Source organism: Lontra canadensis, unplaced genomic scaffold (assembly GCF_010015895.1).
Source record: "Lontra canadensis isolate GAN:19392208 unplaced genomic scaffold, GSC_riverotter_1.0 scaffold58, whole genome shotgun sequence".
NCBI classification, from domain to species: domain Eukaryota; kingdom Metazoa; phylum Chordata; class Mammalia; order Carnivora; family Mustelidae; genus Lontra; species Lontra canadensis.
The window spans coordinates 3,656,855-3,669,611 of record NW_022631052.1 but is presented as its reverse complement, the minus strand read 5'-3'; the positions used below and the strand labels follow the sequence as shown (position 1 = coordinate 3,669,611).

Sequence of the window (12,757 nt, the reverse complement as noted above, 5' to 3'; positions counted from 1 at the left end):
GAACAGCACCTCTGAGGATATGACAGGCAAAAGGATAACAGTAAGGGGGAAAGACCTGAAAGATGGAGCTAGGCACACCCACTAGGAAGGCCAGAAAGGGTGGGGGGGACCAACAGGAAAATAGCAAGTGTTGGCAAGGAATGGGAAAAACTGGAACTCTGGCACTCCACTAGTGGGCATGTAAGACGGCGCAGTTACGCGGAAAGTGGAAAACAGCCTGGCACTGATTCAACAGGTTAAATACAGAATAACCACAGGACCCAGCAATTCCGTTCCTGAATATATACCCCCTGAAACTGAAAGCAGATGTTCAAAGGAAAACTCGTACACAAGTTTCAGAGAGGCAGTATTCATAACAGCCCAAAGCTGGAAACAAGCCTAATGTTCATCAATGGATACAGGAAACGTGATATATCCATACACCATGGAAGATTATTTGACCACAAAAAAGAAGTAAGTTCTGCCACTGGCTACCACATGGATGAACACTAAAAACATGATGCTAAGGGAAGGACAAAGTCATAAAAGACTATATATTTTCGGGTCCTATTTACATGAAATGTCCAGAATAAGTAAATCCATAGAGACAGAAAGCAGACTGGGGTGGCTGCTTGGGGTGGGGAGGAGGTGCAGGGTAGGGGGCGTCCGAAGGGGATGTAAGCCCTAACGAGTAAGGGGTTTCAACTCGAGCAATGGTGGAAAAGTTCTGGAACAGATCGTTGTGAGGGTTGTACAACAGCGTGAATCTATTTAATGTCACTGAGTCACACACATCAAAATGGTTAAAAGGTAAATTTTTCATTACATGTATTTAATAAAAATAATAATGACTGTAATAATAATAATGTGGAGCTAGGGAAGGGGGCCAGCCAGCTGGTAAAGTGGCTGGATAATGTTTTCACACTGACCACAACCCACAGACCAGCCTGGCTGCAGCTGGGGAAGGGATGGGAGTGGGCAACAAGGTGAGAAAGGAGGCCAGTGAGGTCCTAGGAGAAGTGGTCCAGGAGAGAGATGGCTCGGACAAAGGAGCACAATGCTGGTGGAGAAAAGTGGGCAGATCTGAGGGATATATAGCAAATAAAAAAGCAAGAGGGTTGGTGAGGGCTTGGACACACACTCATTCCAAACAGACTGAACTCTGCCCCCTCACATACCTTGTGCACTTACTTATGGGGCTTGGAAGAAGAAAATATGCATCCTCATAGGGATGCTGGAAAGCATGCTGGAAGAGGGTCCTTGGATTCGGTTTTTCATTCAGATTTTTGCTGCTGGACCTGGAGTACGTAACTTCATTTCTTTGTGCCTCAGTCTTTTCCCTTGTAAATTCAGGACCCTTAGACCTACCTACTTTAGAGGTTGCTAACTGGAGATGGAAAGGGATAAGCATGTCGGGACAACAGCACCTGCCCTAGTTATCTCCTGGAATTCTTGAGAGACCCAAATGGGCTGCTACATCTTTCAAAGAACACCAATCACTGAAGGAAGCAGCCCACACTGCTGGGGCCGAGGTCAGTTTTTGGAGGCAGGTCCCTTGAAGAGATTCTCCAAAAGCGATGATTTTATAATAATCTTAAAGGTACCAGGTTACAAGTTATTAAGGCTATGATAAAAAGCCAGAGGGCTCTAGGAAGCAAAGACCCCCAAAACGTCACTGTCTTTCTTCTGCGCTTGCCCCGCCCCCTTCAGAGTGGCCCCGCCCCCGGCTCAGCTCCACCCGGACTCCGCCCCCGATGTTAGCGCGGGCCACGCCCCCTCAACTCCCAGCTCCCAGGGGTTGAGGCTCCCACCTGCGGGAAGGTTTTGGTACCCTGGTGGGAATGACAGGGCATTTGATGGGCAGAGATGGGAAGGCTGGAGATTGGCAGGATGAGAACTGGGGAGACCAACCTCCCCACCCCACACACACACCCCGTCCCCGCTCTTCACTAAACCCCTAGTTGAGGGCCTGGGCCTTTCCAATAATGTAAGTACTTATTTAATGCACGCCCGGCCCCAGAGCTCTTCATTTGTCTTTCTGTCCTTCATATGCCAATGTGCTTCCGCCTCGTGTCTGTCTACGTTGACGTGCCTGGAGAGGAGGTTGCTTCCCAACGGCTCCTGTTCGACCCCCAACCCAGGGCCAAGGGCACAGAGAGAGCTGGGGCGGGGGACGAGGGGGAGGAGAGAGAGCACCATATGACAGGCTTCTGGAAACAGATCCCGTGCCAACTTGGATTCTGCCCTTCTCTCTAATAAAAGGAACTTTTTGCTTGTGCGTGTGTGCGTGTGTGTTTTTCAAACACCCTTTAAATTTTTTTTATTTAAGGAGGCTGGTTCCTAGCCCTCTGATTGGAGGCATCACAGTGCAGCAGCGAAGCGGGAGTCCGGAACACGGGCGCGCGCGCTCGTGCGCGCGCGCACACACTCACTCTCTCACACACACACATACACACACACACCCCTCCTCCCGAGGTTTTCCCGAATGTATCTACTCCGGTTACAACTAGACGCGGCCCCTCCCCCACTTCTCCTTTCCCCTTCCTCCCCTCAATCTTGGGAGGAGCATTCTCTGTGTCTTCCCGAGTCCCCAAGGGGGACCTCCTATGTTGGAGTGGGGTGGGGGGAGGGTCCTACAACGAAGACCAGAAAGAACAAATTAGATAATCAAAAGAATTATAGTAATTGCTTTCACTTTCCCCGAGCCCGCTCTGCGGATGCTCTCCCCCGCCCCTTCCCTGGCTTTCAGTCTGTCGGGAATACTCGGTCTTTCCGACCCCCACCCCTCCCCCAGACTCCTCCTCTCCTCTCCCCTCGCTCGCGCGTTCCCTCTCTTCCTCCGTTCGCTGGTGTGCTGGAACGTTCAGCGGAATATGATGAATGATCACCTGTCACGGCTTGTTTATTATAATGCAGGCAATCAATTACACATCCCCAACGCTGGCCGGCCCGCAGGAAATTTATATGCTCAGCACAAACCAATGTGAAAATGGAATCTCATTTGCCAAATGTCTTTCTCCCCGTACAGCGCGATGATTACAGTCTGTGTTTGTTTCAACAGTCGCGTACAACTGACAGTGCCATCATTTACTGCCTGGCTCAGGTCACGTTACTCTAAGGCTTTATTTATTGTGTTACGATGGGCAGCACAGGAAAAGGACAAGGGTGTCTGTCAGGGATGCCACCATGTTAAAAAGTGGGTGGGCTGGGCCGTACTGCCCTGTGACACTGCAGCCTCAGCCACTGCCCTGGGCCCCTGCTTCTCCAGGCCCGCTGCACCAGCATCCTGCTGCAGGGCTCCTAGGCCCCCTGGGGAAGGGAGCTCTGAGTGTCGGAAGCTCTACAGGTTCTGGGGCTCAGCTCACGTGGACCAGAGTTGTAATTCTGCTTCTGCTACTGCTGCTTGAGTGTGGTCTGGGATTCAACCTCCTCACCGGAAAAGGGGAGTCTTAATACCCCTGCACGGGAATACTGTGGTGTCTGGGATATCACAGTGTGGGTAAATGTTAGTCTTGGTGACTTCAGATCACCCTCTAGCCATCTTAAGACCTGCCCCCTGGGAGGCAGGGAGGACAGGTCCCATTAGAAGAGACACCTTGGAACTCGTGTCCTGTGTTAAAATCTCCCCAATCTCTACTTTCTGAGACTTGCCTGTCTCAAGATCTTAAGTTTCCCTTCCAGGTGGAATTTTGCACTTTTGTTTCCTCTGCAAGGAAACAAAATAAAATGGGGAAAATAAAATGGCCATTTCACTCTGTGTCTGTTGCTATCACTGTGAAAGTAGGCACAGCAATCCTGGTCTATTGGCTGTGTGACCTCCCTTCACATCTCCGAGCCTTGCATTCCTGCCATGCAAAGTAAAGAGAGTAGCCCCTAAACGGCCTGCCTCCGTCTTGCTGGCAGGATCCCGAGTGTCCATGGGTGTAGACGGTGCCATGCAAGCTGCAGCATGCCGCTGTCACATCTTTCCGTCGGGCATTCTGGGCGGCCTTCAGGGTTTTGCTACACAAAGTGTTGGCCCATATTTGTAGCTCGTGCAACACCTGGCATAAATTAGGAGATCAGTAATGGGGGGCAGGCAGATTCTCATAGGTGTATTCGATTGTTCCTGTATCATATATTTCTTTATTATTTTATGTATTCACTTAATGGCTATCCTCAGCCTCGTCCCTATTTGGCACATCCTAAAAAAATCCATTCATATTTGTGGCTTTAACAGATGAATGAAAGAATGAATGAATGAATGAATGAACGAATGACTACTTAAATTAATTCATTATGGAGGCAACCTCTGTTGTGAAGGGGGCGGGCCCTGGTAAGGGGTTGTTTACAGGTATCCTCACCATTCCTGATCTCACGGAATCAGGCTACTCCACACATGCCCAGCCTTGTCTGGGTGCCCAGGGTGATGCCTACTGTATTCAGACAGTGCCAACTGGTGACAGAGCATGTGCGTATCCTTCTGGCTGCTCTCATTCACCCCCAGACCAACATCCCCTGAACAAACTCCCCATCGTCCTCCCATTCCACGTTGCCTTGAAATCTCCACGCCTCCCTCAGCGATGGACTCCTCACCGGCAGGCGGCTATACCTCATTCATCTTCGAGTCCCCAGAATGCCTAGCAAGGTGCCCGCCTAAAACAGATGCTTTGTAGTCAATCAATAAAGATGAGCTTTTCTTCGCACTGATGAATGCGATACAACTCAGAATTCCATTACAGCACGCTGAGTCAGGGGGGGAAATGTTTCGGGCTCATATTTAAAAAGCAAAAAAAATTAACATCTGTATCATATATTTTGGTCAAGTCCTTTGGATTTGTGGAAGGGATTTTTTTCTATAAGTATGATTATTAGTCGCCCTGATTGTGACAAATACCAGAGGGGTGGCCCAGAGCTCTGCCTCCCCAGCAGGGTGGGCTGGGGAGAGCCGGTATTCCCTCCGCTGACTTGCTTCACTAGTTGACTAACAGACCTTATTCCCCGGCCGAGCCGATAATCTCCGACCAACGCCAGCTTCCCAGCATGGAGAGGAAGCAAGAGCAAAGCACTGTGGGATCCTGGGGGAAAAGCAGCCCGTGTCTGCTGCTGCTTTGACAGCTGAGGCTCCAAGAGGGGCTGGCAAACAATGGGAAATGAAACATTTGAGTGGTTGCAAAAAATTCCGTGGGAAATCCCCCCACTGGTGGTATTTATATGCCATGGCTGTGACAAGGCGAGCTCAGGGCTTTCGATTTCAAGGGTTCTTGAGCAGACCACAAGGGTGTTCTGAGGCGGCATTCCCCAGGAACAGCTCTCCTGAGCCACAAAGGGCCAGTCTGTCTGTCCAGGGGATATCTGGCCACGTGCACGAAGTTGGCCGTGAACTGCGATAGACTGTCAGGAGCTCACCCCCAGCTGCGGAGCTCAGTCCTCTGAACCTTCTGCTCGAAGACAAATTCTTTGCAGCAGTTCCCCTAGATTTTCCCTGGCCTCAAAAGCCTGGGGGGTTATACGACTGGGGGTTTCCCTCAGGCTTAGCCCTCCTTCCAGAACTGTGGGAAACTTAGCCCACTGCTGACCTCTCCTTTCTAACTGAAAAATCCAAAATCAGGGCCTCATGCACTCCCCCCACGGCGTTTTCTGGTTAATATGTGGCCTTCCCCTGCTTTCTCCATTTCTGTTTGTAATGGTCTTTTGTCTGTCGCTCCCTCCAGCCCCACACTCACTGAGAGAAGAAAATGGACTTTGCTTCACTTGGAACTAAGACATATTCAAGACTGCCCACCATTGCTCATGTCCTGCTGCTGTGATGTATGTGTTTATAGACCCACTTAAGGTGAGGTTTAGAGCTTTTTAGAGACACTTAGTAGATGAGAAAACTGAAACTTACAGGGATAAATAACTTGCCTGTGTGTATGGTCAGGAGGTTTCAGCTGCAAAGTGACAAGCTCCTATCTTAAATGAACTCAAGCCAGATCAAAAACGTAGTGGATTATTTAACTGAGAGGCAAGAGCGGTGTTGACTTCAGGCATGGCTGGATCTAGGCCCTCAATTTAGTCTTCAGGGATTTGCCTCTCTTCGTCTCTTGGTTCTGTTTTTCCCTGTGTTGGTTTCATTTTTAGATTGGTTCTCTCCACCTGTTTTACGTTTTCCTGAAGTCAAATCCAAGCTTTCTCCTGATTGCCTCTGTAAAAGTCCCAGGGTTAGTTCTGGTGGGGGCTGACAAGGTCAGCTGCTGCTGTTAAACCAATGACTATGGCTAAACCAATGACAGAATAATCTGATCGCCCAGGCCCCAGCCGTGTGCTCACTGCCAAAGCATAGCAAAACCAGGCACATGGAGTAAAAGGGAGTGAGTCCCCAAAGAATACCAGGGTGCTCTTACCAGAAGGAGGAATGAATGCCAGGTGGGCAGAAAAGACCTGATGTCCTCTGCTCCCATGTCATACCGCCACTAAGGTACAGGCACACCTGCATGCAGATCTGCCCTTTACCTTCTGTTTGCTTCGGAAGACCACCTCGGGGACCCCCTAAGGCTCTAGCCCAATCTGCCACAGGAATTCCTTCTAGTCGGCACGTTTCAGAATGTGCACCTTGGGAGCTGGGGGAGGGAGGAAGACAGTGGAGGGGAATAAGGAGGATGGGTGATGGAACTCAGAGGCGGTACCTAGAGTACCCCTCCTCTGGCCTCTCTTTCAACCATGCAGCAATTCTTGTATCTGTTGGTACATTCAGTTCCCTTGGATGCTTTCATTTAAAGATATAGCTCCTCCTATTTTTAATGCTTAAAATCAGTGATTTTTCTGCAACCCTTGCCCTCTCACTCATTCATAAATGAGGAACAATAGCTCAGAAAGAGGCAGGAACTTGACCAAGACCACGCAGCAGTGCAGCACATGGTGAATCTGAGAAATCACACCTCTGGGGTGCTTGGGTGGCTCAGTGGGTTAAAGCCTCTGCCTTCAGCTTAGATCATGGTCTCAGGGTCCCAGGATCGAGCTCTCTGCTCAACGGGGAGCCTGCTTCCCCTACCCCCCAGCCTGCCTCTCTACCTGCTTGTGATCTCCGCCTGTCAAATAAATAAATAAAATCTAAAAAAAAAAAAAAAATCACACCTCTGACCACCTCCTGCCCTTTCCATCTCTGCAGGTGGGTTAGAGATCAGGGGGCGGAGACCGCCATATGCACCCCTGCCCTACAGGACTGATTTATTAGCCAGGGATGCAGATCTTAACACTAAGGGAGCAGTTTTCCAGAGCGCAGCAGAAATAGGGAAGCTTTTTGCAGCTTTTTTCCTAGTCTCTGGGTGCAGGCAGCCGCTGGGGACTCACTTTGTAGGTAGGTTCCTGCCAGAAGGGAGAACAACAGCCAGATTCCTGAAACTCCCTCCTTATTCTGGGAGGTTACACCACTGTTCCAGAAGAACCCACGTGAGCAAGCCATGTGCCCCTGGTTAGTGTTTACAAACAACTAACTGTTGTGCTCCATGTTCTTGGGTCTGCAGAGCTGGTCTCCGTGCACCGGCCCGGCTGCGTTATTCAAACGCACTTTTCTGCAGCGCTGACCACTGCGAATCAGCACAGCTAACCTTTCGGAGCGCGGATGTTGTTCCCGGAACAGTGCGCTAAGTGCTTGTCAGGTATCGTTTCATGACATCCTCCCGTAACACTGTAACAGCAGGTGCTATGATCACCCTCATTTCACAGGTGAGGAGACAAGAGGTGCAGAGAGATGAATTAATTTCTTCGAGATCCTCAGCTGGCTTCCAACTCAGGCAATCAGAGTCAAGGCCAAGAGCTCTTAGTTAGATGGCTACACTGGACGCGTAATGAGAGCTTCGAACAAGGAAGATGTGCGTTGTCGCCACACCCAAACACAGACAGACAGACAGTTCTCCGCTTCCTTCCGCCCGGCCTTCCTTCCAGCACCCAGGCGCTACCAGCCGAGGCCGAGGAGCACTGTGTGGTTCCGCTTCTCCCGCCCTGCCCTCTCCGCGGGCGCCTTCAGCAAACACGCACCCGGGATTCCAGGGAGAGAACTATCCTCTCACGGGGTGGGCACGGCTCATCAGGTGCCGGCGGAACACGGGTAAGTCAGGTACGGAAAGGCACGCGGTCTCATTACTTAGACTACCTTGCAGCGGCTTATTGAATTAGTGTGATTCGTAACATCTTCAGCTTGGATCTCCTCCAGGCCAGCCAGCTGGTGCATTCAGCACTGCTCAGCTCGCCTTAACTCAATTAACTAAGCCGGGCTGAGCCGGGCTGAGCTGAGCTCAACAAGTATTTCTTAAGCACTGAGCTGGCTGCGGGGGGGGGGAACAAAAACAAAAACAAAGGAGGGCAAGATGCAGACTCTGCCAGACTTGGCCCTTGAGGAGGTGCCTTGCGCTGCTCATGGCATAATACAGCGCCATCATTTCCACGGACCGCCTGCACGATTTTCCCCACATCTGCACGCCCCCTGTGCTATGCCGTACTTCACAATCTTCTGTAAGTAAATTAATTTTTTCTTCAAGTAAACGCATTTCCTTCCCTGAACTTAATTTTTTAATTATTCATGGAGAGAGGACACAACATAAAAGCAACCATTTCGAGGTGAACAATTCGGGGGCATTTAGTACCTTCGCAGTGCTGTAAAAGCCACCACCCCTGCCTGGTGCCCAAACACTTCCATCCCCCCCACCTCTGCGAAATAAAACCCCATTTCCTCGAAGCAGGTGGTTCCCATTCCCACCTCCCCCAGCCCCTGTCAACCACTAATCTGCTCTCTGTCTCTACAGGTCTGCTTCTTCCGGATGTTTCCTGTAAGTGGAATCATACAGTGTGTGGCCTTTGGTGACTGTCTCCTTCCACTCAGCATGCTGTTTTCCAGGTCCGTCCGTGATGGATCACATACCAGTACTTTGTTGCTTTTTATGGACGAGTAGTCGTCTAGTGTATAGGTAGACCATATTCTGTTTCTCCATTCATCCATTCGATGGGCATTTGAGCGGCTCCTGCGTTTTGGCTATTGTGAATAGTGCCGAAAAATAAGTGTTTATTTATTTATTTATTCTACAGAGAGTGACCTAACAGGTGAAAATCTGGAAGGCTTCACCAGTCTGGGTGTTAGCCTTGGGCAGGGGCCGTGCTAATCTCTGTCGCGTTCCGATTTTCATGTATGTCCCACCAAAGTGAGGACTCGGCAAGTTTATTTTATAAGGAAATGACTGTAAGTAGGAAAGCTCTATTTCTCTATCAGAGAGTCAAGTAGATACGCAAGTGTTAGGAGTACAAATTTCACCTTTTGGAGCACCGACTCTCAGTCCGGGCACTGTCAGGTACAATCGAGACAAGTCTGAGCGGGTGCTGGATGCGGTCGGGGCCTTGAGCTTGAAACCTGGCTTTGCCATCTGAGCAACTCAAGGCAAATGTTCCTGTCCTCCCCCAGCCTCAGTTTCCTCCTCGGTAGACTGTTAATACTGAAAAGCACTTCCTCCTACGGTTGTCCTGAGAATGAAAATCACAGCTATAGGGCCCAGCACCGCCAGGCACACAGTAAGTGCTCAGTCTACACAAGCTGGAGGCAGGTACACGGTCCTAGACACAGCGGCAGTAACTGTACTAGTAGCTAACAGAGCGCATATTTGCCGCGTGCCAGGAGCCGGGCCTTCAGTACGTCGGGTAGCGCCTATGACGTTCTATGAGCCAAATATTATTAACCCCTCACCCTCCTCTTGTACGTCAGAAAATGGGCAGAGAGAGGAGGGGCGGGTAGCTGAAGGTCACACAGCTAAAGCCTTTCTGGGAAAGTTGAAGCACAACATGAGAAGTGACCAGGAGCCCACTGGAGTGACAGGGCTGTCCCTGGGCAGCGGGGATTCCCTGTAACCTCAGCGGCTGGGCCCTCGAGGTCCTGACCTGGCAAGTGGCAGCAAACGTGGCCTGGGGACTCCCTCCCCGCTGGGTTCCTCCTCGCTGCTGTGTCTACATAGAGCAGCTCCTTCTCAGGTCGACCAAGACAAGGCCCCCTGACTTCACATCTTCTCTAGGTGACTCACCTCCCTCACTTAAGGGCTTTCCTGACCTCCCTGTACCCCCATCATCCCCCAGGGTCCCCACCAAACCGCCCCTTGGCTCTGCAATCTCTCTCCCTTTCCACGCTGAGCTCTCGACACTGGCACGCTGCCTCCTACTACTTACCCACCGCTGGTGTAGGAATTAGTGCTTTGTAAGCACACTTGCACCCTCTATACCTTCCGTGACAGGGATATGCATGATTTACAGTTTCGGTCCATGTGGGGAATCCCATCCCATGTGACAGTGATACTAGCATCAGGGTCATCTTAGTTTCCTGGGGCTGCCATGACATACTGACCCACACTCATGTCCTCCCACAGATCAGTAACAGTAGCAGTACAAGGAGGAACCCAGCAGGGAGGGAGTCCCCAGGCCGCATTTGCCTGGAAGCAGAGCCTCTCTCCCTCCCTCTAGGGGAGGTCCCTTCCTCGCCTCTTCTAGCTCTGGAGAAGCCAAGTGTTCCTTGACTTGTGGCTACTTTGCGCCAGTCTCTGCCTGTGTTCACGTGGCCTCACCCTGTGTGTCCCTGTGTGTCCTTTTTCATCTAAGTAGACATGGATTTGGGGGAAACTCTATCCGGCCCACTACAGAGATCTGGAAATAGAAGATGTGCCTGAGATTCTTTGTGACAGGTTTAATGGGACCAGTGGGTACACACATGAAAGAGTTTCATTTTCCTCCAAAGATAGTAACCAGCCGCATTTTTACGTATCTTCCTTTCCCGGCCCTTCGTGGCCTACAGCTTTCTGGCGTGTTTACAGTACTCATCAAGCCAGTCCAGGTCAGACCAGTTTGAAACATTCCACAACCCTCCAGTTCAGCTTTGCCCCCCAGACCTGAGAAGCCTGGTGAGGATACGGCCTCACCCCAGCTCCTTCCTAAGGCTTCCTCGTGCTTCTGGTTCCCAAAGTGCACCAAAAAAGACCCTGGACAACCACATTTGGCCAGTGCGCATTAAACCAAGTTACCCAGATGTGTTTACTTTCGACTCAGTGGATGTGTGACTGCACATCCAAGAGCTGGTGGTCTCCAAATCCTGTTCAGTCCAGGAAATGACTTTTCCGTAGAACACCCTTCTACCCTGGTGTTCCCCAGAGCACATTCTGGGAAATACTAGACTACATGAAATACTGTAAGATACAAAATCTGTCCACAACTGTTATGCACGCGTAGCAAGGGAAGATGAGTTTTGAATAAATACACCAACTCAGGAACAATTTTGTGATTTATTCAGAAAACTGGCTTCCAGATCACTGTGGACAAGACCCAACTTGGCCAGAAGATGCGATCCCTCGGCAGAGCCACAAGGACAGCTCAGCTGGCCAAATGTTATTCTCAGAAAGGATCAGAGACGAAAATGCTCTGATTTCCCTAAAGCCCTGTTTCAGCAGCCAGGAGGGTGTAACTCTCACACTGAAAAGCAAATTTCAGACAAAATTCAAGACAAATTTCCATTAGAGTATAGTCCTACAATGTATGCAATTATGTTATGAAAATTCAACCATAGGCAGTCGGCAGAATAGTAAAAATAACAATAATAACATAATAATGAGAGAAAAGACAGGGAAAATGAATGTAAGTGCCAAGCACCTGCTATTTTTTTCCCAGCTTGGAACTGGGGCCTGTTCGATAAGCCTCCGCTCCTGAGTGCCTCTCTGCCCCAGCATGAGTCCAGTGCTTAAATATCTACTGTTTTCATGTAATATGGCCTCTAAAAGCTGACCAACGTCTTCATCTGGTGCTTAACTGAACAACTGATAACCTTCCCCAACACGGTCCGCAACCTGGCTGTGCCGGAGAAAACATGGCAGCCTCCAATTTAATGTCTCTCCTTCACAGATCATTTCTGACCACAGGAATCGGTGTTCCTCCCGAGTGCACGAATTATAAGCTGCCTTATGACATCCGAGATGACTCCCCCAAAGTCTCAGAACTGATCAGAATCTGGGTTTGCCCATACTGTCAAGGCAAACATTCTCTGAAAGCCAGGACTAACCCTACCACTGGATTCACAAGGGGCCACCATAAAGTCAAGCAACCACGCTACACCCCACTTTCCATTGCCTTGACACCCACTCCCCTTGAAAAAAAAAAAGCCCTAAAGAAAACATTCTTTTTAAAAGATTTTATTTATTTATTTAAGAGAGAGGGAGAGGGAGAAAGCTCAGTGGGTGTGGGGGGTGCAGAGGCAGAGACAGAAGCAAGCTCCCCCTGAGCAAGGGGCTGGACATGGAGTTCAATCCCAAGGACCTGGGATCATGACCTGAGCTGAAGGCAGATGCTTAACTGACTGAGCCACCCAGGTGCCCCAGAAAACATTTTTTTTTTTTTAAGAAAACATTTTTTAATCTAATTGAGCTGTCTAAATGAGGTAGCTCTTTGATCCTCAGTGGATAGAAAGGATCAGTTTATCCCCCTTAGCCAACAGCCCGCTGAAGTTTGAGGCTGGGGGTTCAGAGATCCAGAAGGCTCAGCAGCCTGGGGAACACAACCAGTTCTTGCTCTCTCTTAGGCTTGTGCCCCTGCCCACAGAATGTTGTCCAAACTAAAGGATCTTTGTCTGCTGGACAAGGACAAGTGGAGCCCCCCAGGGCAGGGTCTGGTTCTCACTCATCTGTGGGTCTGCCCAGCACTGAGCACAGATAGTGGCACAGAAGCCGGATGGAGCTCAATAAATGCACAGCAACTGGGTGAAAATGTAACCTGTATAAAACGCAGGTACCACATGTGCAAGTCT

The 12,757-nt window shown here is 50.0% G+C and overlaps 1 non-coding gene across 1 annotated transcript; it reads right to left on the bottom strand.

Moving 5' to 3' along the window:
• Window positions 1–9,038: 9,038 nt before the first annotated feature.
• On the bottom strand, window positions 9,039–9,142 carry LOC116878728. The gene has a single exon (XR_004384875.1). It is a non-coding gene; the product is annotated as a U6 spliceosomal RNA (small nuclear RNA).
• Window positions 9,143–12,757: the final 3,615 nt, after the last annotated feature.